Here is a 7,899-nt window from a genome sequence, read left to right on the forward strand (position 1 = left end):
TCAATGAAAATGTTCAATCAGCATTGGTAAATACATATCTGTTCTGTAGTGTCCCAGTGTAGTTATACCATCAGAGGCTAAATAAAATTCTTGCGATCTATAAATTCATGTATATCAATGTGTCCTGCTTTGCCTCAGTAGCAGTGTAGTAGGTGTGGCCTGCATTGGGTATTTTTTCATGAAGTAAAGTAGGAAAGTATTCTTGATGTTTATTGTGCAATGAGAATTACTGGCCAGATGGTAATCAGTCATTATACCCTAATGCTCTGGAAAATCCTATACCAATTAAATGTGCTTATAGTACCTTCCTGGGCGAGGATAAAAATGGATTCAAAATCTTGTGAAGAATTCATACAACAAATACTGGGTAGAGGGGGAAGAGAACATTCCAAATATAAAAGAAGAGTCTTCATTTTTAAGGGAGTGGAGACCTAAAATATTATCATATGGTGATGATAAAGGGGTTTCACTTATGTACAAATCTGTAGTTGCTGGCTTTTCTAAGGAAGACTTGAAGGTCTCAGTATAGTCCATACTCCAGGTAGTATGAAGAGAACACCTACGGTTCCATCTACTCTCTGCACCAAATTTTCAGCCTGTGAATCTGTGTGTAGGAGAATTACGTATTTGATAAGACAGATGAATGAGAACAGTACATGGGTGGTACATTTCTGGTCTGGTCAATCTTGGGTATCCCTCAAAACAGTCTTGTCTATTTTAGCCTAGATAACAGGAATATTTACTATATTGGTGCTGTCTGGATCAAGGGCAAAGCTAGTACCAAAAATTCCAGGTCTTCTCTTCTTTTTTCTTTTTTAATGCTTTATTTACTTTTGAGAGAGAGAGCGTGAGCAGGAGAGGGTTAGAGAGCGAGGGAGACACAGAATCTGAATCAGGCTCCATTCTCTGAGCTGTCAGCACAGAGCCCGATGCAGGGCTCGAACCCTCAAACAGTGAGATTATGACCTGAGCTGAAGATCAACTGACTGAGTCACCCAGGCGCCCCCAGGTCTTCTCCTCTGTTTCTCAGTGACAATTGACTATTAGAATAAACCATACTGAAAGGGCACAAAGATGCCCAGGAGAGAAACAAGGAAAATTTTACTGGCACTGATTCTGGGGAAACCATCAAACACATCAGTCTTTGTGTATCTGAAATCTGTTTAAAAGTATGATTGTTTTCTCCATAACTATTTACTTTTTTAATTTTATTTTTTAATGTAAGTTATTGTCAAACTGATTTCCATACAAAACCCAGAGCTCATCCCAACAGGTGCTCTTCTCAATGCCCATCACCCACTTTCCCCTCCCCCCCAGCCCCATCAACCCTCAATTTGCTCTCAGTATTTAAGAGTTTCTTATGGTTTGCCTCCCTTCCTTTCTGTATTTTTTTTACCCCTCCCCCTTCCCTATGGTCTTCTGTTAAGTTTTTCAAGATCCACATCTAAGTAAAAACATATGCTATCTGTTTTTCTCTGTCTAACTTATGTCATTTAGCATAATACCCTCCAGTTCCATCCATGTTACTGCAAATGGGCAGATTTTATTTTTTCTCAGTGCCAAGTAATATTCCATTGGATATATACACCACAATTATTTAATTTTTTAAACGTGCATATACATGTAGGGAGCCATTTAAACTCAGTGTAACTTTGGGGCGCCTGGGTGGCTCAGTCGGTTAAGCCTCGGGCTTCGGCTCAGGTCAGATCTCACGTTCGTGGGTTCGAGCCCCGCGTCAGGCTCTGTGCTGACAGCTAGCTCAGAGCCTGGAGCCTGCTTCCAGTTCTGTGTCTCCTTCTCTCTCTGCCCCTCCCCCTCTCATGCTCTGTCTCTCTCTGTATCAAAAATAAATAAAACATTTTAAAAAAATAATAAAAATAATAATAAAAAAAATTTAAACTCAGTGTAACTTTAATGTTTTTTGATAGAATATATACATGTTCTAACTTAAGACCCATTTGTAATTTTTTTTTAAAAATGGAATAATGTAAAGACTTAGTAGAATAGAAATATCTTTGAATCATTTTTTCATGGTTAAGATTTTAAGCGATGAACCTTTATTTTAATTCAGAGAGCCTCTTATCAAGAGAATAACCTTCCTACAATGATCTCCTGATAGTTGAAAAGTGTTTGCTATTTGTTAGGCATCGTAATAGGTGTTTATCTAAAACAGATTCTGAAACCTTTTTATACTTGGCTAAAAAAATGTATACATTGAGGAAAATACTTGAACAATCTGTCATCTATGCCAGCTTTAAAGAGAAAAAATAATTCTTTTTTTAAAGAACAAAACCTTTATAGTTTTAAATTTTTTAACATAAGAACTAAGAAGACTAGCACAAAGCAAAGATTATTAGAGAAAACTCTTGCATTTTTTATATTATAATAAAAATCCACTTTTTTTGGCATAATCCATGACTATTCCCACAATTTATAAATTTGTTGCCTTATTTTTACCCCCCACCACATACCAGGGCAATATATTTTTAGAATGGTGTGTTAAATCTAAATATCATACTTATATACTAATGATGGTCAATTTCTTGGACAGTCTTCCAGTGATCATCTTTTTTAGAATTTGATGAAATGCCATGGTAGTGAATAGCTCTGTAGTGGGAGATAGCTGGGTTTACCTCCTGGCGCAATCATTTTAGGTGAATGAATATTAAATGATTAAAGTTGGCCCTTTAGTCAAGACTAACAACATGCTTAGATAGCCTTAATTCCCTTCCCTCCTAGGGTCTGTACCCAAATTCTTATCCTCTGTACCTTAAACCTCAGATGCCAGGAGAGGCAAGGCCAAAAACAAGCATGGTTGAAAAGAGACCCAGTGTCTTTTCTAAATATTGATAGGAAAGCATTCTTCATTGACCCAGTTATACCATTTTTTTTTCAAAATTTTATTTAAATTCTGGCTAGTTCAATCTTGGTTTCAGAAGTAGAATTCTGTGATTCATCACTTACATACAACACCCAGTGTTCATTGCAACAGGTGCCCTCCTTAAAACCCATCACCCATCTAGCCATATTTCGATAAAGTGGTGAATCTCTCAAAAATCAGTCAGACACTGCCAATGTTTAAAATACTATCAATCATAACAAATGGATACCTATCAATGGGTTAATGTGTCAATAGTAGTGAAAAATCTTTTGTGAAAATTCTGTGATGCTTACTAACACTTCTGTTGTCTTTTATAGCTTTAAACAAAGTTTAAAAAATCTATGAAATATGTTGAATTTCAACAGTTAATTTCATACTTGTTATATTTACATCAAGGAAATGTATACCGACAAAATAATGCCTAATTTTCTTTAACATAATAATGACAATACTTTATACAGAGCTTGACAAAAGTCTTTCACATTACATTTTATCCTCTGAAAATAGTAGACCTGTCATGTGTTATCCTCAGAGGAAAAACAATGCTTACAATGATTAAAGGACTTGAGAAAAATATTGCATAACCCATGAGGGATCCAGAATTTGAAGTTGAGATACTGACTCCAACTCGAATCCCCCTGTTTGTATGTTTTTGTTTTTGTGTTTTTTTTAGTATAATTAACAATTCTTTCAGTTTTTGGTAGGTTCTCTTAAGGTTTAGCTATGATATGTAGACATACTAAAAATATTTTTGAAGTAATTTGATACTGTTGCTCATAACTACAAGGCTATCAACATATTTGCTGCAAAGACTGAATTGTTGCTATTTATAAACCACTTTACTAAGCATAATTACATACCTACATAAAACAAACAGGTGAAAATAAAAATGTAATTGTATATGAAATAGTGATATAATTAGATAGACTAATGTTTTGCTATACTTCCTGTTTTCCTGTAATTAATATCCAAATTCTATACATAATACTAAATAGCTAAGTCACGTACCTCTCTGAGCCTACGGGAGTTTCTTCATCTTACTTTCTTGGCTAATTTTTTTTAAGTTTGTTTATTTTGAGAGAGAGAGTGAGAACGTGAGTGGCAGAGGGACAGAGAGAGAGAGAGAGAATCCCAAGCAGGCTCCATGCTGACAGTGCAGAGCCACACCCACACAGGGCTCAGTCTCACCAACTGTGAGATCATGACCAGAGCTTAAAACAAAAGTCAGATGCTTAACTGACTGAGCTACCCAGGTGCCACTTGGCTACTGATGCTCTAATAACTACTAGTAGCTAATAGATTTCTGGCATTTATAAATTTATGACAAAATATATTTCCCATTAATGTCAACATGCTAAAAATGTTGGAGAGAGGTATATTGGTCAGGTGAATAGAATATAGGCCTTCATTAGTACTGATACTAAAGTTGCATTAAAAATCACTCATAACCTCAGTTTCTTCATGTAAAATAAAGACCAAAATGCTTAACCCACAACGTGAGGATTAGATGAGATTTACATGGTGAAAAGCATGATCTGTGTTACAAGTGAATCCTCAAACTGTCTCATTTCATGTACTAATGCACTGGGACTTTCCAGTGGACAGAAACTGCAGTGTTATTTTATTTATCTGCTTTACTTAAACAAAAAAGATTATCTCAAAAAATCATCTGAAATCTGAGATAAATTAGATGAATATTAAAAAAGACTTCACAAGTATTAACCCCCTAATCTATGACCTTAATTGGCAATCTCAAGAGTGGTTCCTTTGCCCTTTCAAGAGGGTAAAACACTCAGACTCATTTTCAATAAAAGAATAGCCTTTGAAAAAAATATATTTCAGAAGTGTAGTCACTTGGCTGTCATCCAAAACCTGGATTTTTCAAAAGGTCTATTTGAAAGCACAGATAGTGGTAATTCCATTCTATTTATAAAATCATCATAATGCTGTTTGTAACCAGGGTAGCTTAGTCATTTGCCCTGCTCTAGAGTTTACAATAGTTGTGCTCGTTAGACACGGCTCCTAAAACTCACAGGTGTCTAAAGAGTGAGACTCAAGTAAACCTCTTGAAACTAAATGCCAGCAGGTTGCTTAATAGCAGTTGTCATCTTTTAAAATGTTAATCCTATCATAGCTAGAAGAGCAACCACATGTATACCTCTTTCTGAGTTGTTGGGAAAAGTGATTTCTCTCTAATAAGAATAAAATGAACTATAATGAAAACTTACAAATTAAAAGGAGTAATGTACATTCTTTGTGAGTTTATAAGTTACATTGAATTGGTGAGAGAGGGTTCTCTGAAATTGGATGAGAGTTTATAACATCAAGTATGCATAGGTGAGAGGCAGAACATGCGTGGTGAGATGTTCTAGATGTGTGTATATTTCCACATAGCTTGGGTGAGTTGGCATAGTTGCGTCAGTTCAGGTCATGATCTAGGGTTTTTTGGAAAAAAATTGAACATATATAGATTTGAAGTTTGAGTTATTCTCATATTGTTTCCTGATAAAATAGTCTCATTGGAACAGTTTGAAGTTCGAAAACCAACATAACAGAACTGAATATAATTGGCCATGAGTCAAGATAAGATTTTTTTTTTATCCCTTCCTCCTTTGTTGCTTCTCCTTCTAAAACCTAGCAGGAATCCATGGCAATAGGTGGAAAGATCTGATGATGTGACTCAAGGCAAAAGAACAGATAGAAACTCTTTTCAAATACAAATGTAGAGGGTATGTACAAGAAGAAACCAGGATTTTTCTTGTCTTGAAAACTGTAACCCAATGAAGAGAACAGAAAATGAATTCATGATGGCACTTAGTAAAACAATCAATCCAGCCAGTCAGAGTCAGTGAAGAAGAAATGCATCCTAAGATTAGGGTTTAAAAAAAAATCCAAAGGACATTGTAACTTTACATTATTTAAAAAATATAAACCTGGATTTACACAACTTGGGTGGTAAAAAAAATCCTAAATTCCTCCATTAAACCAATGGCTATTAAGCATGTATGGTCCTCTTAAGGAGTTGGTGAATGAAATTAAGTGTAAGACATTAATACTTACCAGAGCTCATCCCATTGGGGGAGATAAAGCATGGACTTAGTATGACATAAAATCTTAGGATTTCTAAAGGCCTTGTTCCTAAGATACATACCATGAATTATGAAATCATTCTAAAACTTTTACATTCTGTGATAAGCTGAAAAATTACTTGATATCAAAGAAAGGAATTTCTGGGTTGTTTTATTTAAAAAATTTAATGTTTATTCACTTTTAAAAGAAAAAGACAGAGTACGAGTTGGGGAGGGGCAGAGGGAGAGGAAGCAGGCTCCAGGCTCTGAGCTGTCAGCACAGAGCTCTACACAGGACTGAAACCCATCAACTGTGAGATCATGACCTGAGCTGAAATCAGATGCTCACCCAACTGAGCCCTTGTTTTTGTTTTTGTTTGTTTGTTTGTTTAATTCAAAAATGACCCATCCTATCCAGTCAGAATTGCTGACTGTTTATGATGATTTGAGTGATGAACACAGTCATCACATTTTCTTGTGGGAACTTAATTTGTATAAACTCTAGGCTCCTTTGCAGTATTATTTTCTTATTGAAAGTTACCAAGACTCCAGGTCAGGCTCAACTACAGTTGAGAAAGTTGCTCCATATCACATCCTACAAAATTGATGGTATTTTAATTTGACTACTGAAGTAATCTTCAAATTGTCTTTGTATATCTATCACGTAGGAGTTGTTCAATATACATTTGCCTTTAACCCATAACTTAAGGTACAGAATTGAGGTTGCAAAATCTTCATGATGCTGTATATTTTTAAAGAAAGCCTTTATTCCTTCATGAAACAAAATAGCCAATTATGATGGTCTTTCTATGATGATGACTCTAGGTTTAAGGTTGGTGAATTTGGGACATTCTTGGAGATTAATCACCTGGATAATCTTTGCTTCTATTCTAGAAATGGGTCCTGCAATTCTATCATCAAAGAAAGAAAATATAAGTAAATATTTAAATAAGTTGAAGCTAGTTTTCCATGATTGAAAACTTAAAATATCTACTTTATCATCATTAGCTGACTTCTAACACAACTGTGGGAATGTGTTTGAAAGTGTGACTTAAATGTTAAGCTTTAGGTGCAAGAGGGGGCATGCCTATGTCTGACTTCTCTAGCATCTCCTCATCTCCTATGATGTCTATCTGAGCTCATGACTTTTTCTATTGTAAGTAGTGGTAACCTCTTCTACACAGATGAGCCAAGTCAAGACTTGAAGCAAAGCTTTGTATACCAACAATGCTTTGAATTTTGAGTTAAGCCTTCAGCTCAACTTACTGTCTGACGACCTACTCTTGATCAGGGTTCTCTAGGTTACAGTTCTGTACCTGTAGCAAGATTCCTAATGAATCTCAACACCAAGGAAATAGCTTATATCCTACAGAGAAGGGCAACCTCAAAATTCCCAGGCTTTTCTGGGATTTTGATAATATTTATCATGTGAATGTGTAACCTCTTCTAAGGAAAATGTTACAGTAAGTTTTCTACTTTAAGGAAGAATTAATAAAGTACATGAAACATCCCAGGTGTGACGAGGTTCTTTTTCTTAAAAGTACAGATACAAGTAAGCATTGACTTGAATAAAAATTCAGTAGAATTTGAAGAGAAGAAAACATTTTAACTTCCAATATTTATTTATTTATTTATTTTTTATAGGTATGCACCCTTTATTTAGAACATGAACATATGGCTTTTCATTGGTTACCTAGCTTCCCTGGCAATACTAACACCTGCAGAAGAATCAAATCATCGCCTGCCCTGTCCAGGCCTAACCATTTTGTGGTCACCCATTCACCCACTCACAAAGTCCTGTCCATTGGCTCTTCTGAATCCTACTCCTTTTGTTTACTCATTCCCATTTTCTTGGTCCTCCCACTGTAGCCCACTCCCTAACTACTTTCTCCCTAGAATGCTTATTGCCCACCTAACACTTGCTTAACAGTTCCAAATTGGGAAGAATGT

The sequence above is a fragment of the Suricata suricatta genome, chromosome 13 (assembly GCF_006229205.1).
Source record: "Suricata suricatta isolate VVHF042 chromosome 13, meerkat_22Aug2017_6uvM2_HiC, whole genome shotgun sequence".
Taxonomy (NCBI): domain Eukaryota; kingdom Metazoa; phylum Chordata; class Mammalia; order Carnivora; family Herpestidae; genus Suricata; species Suricata suricatta.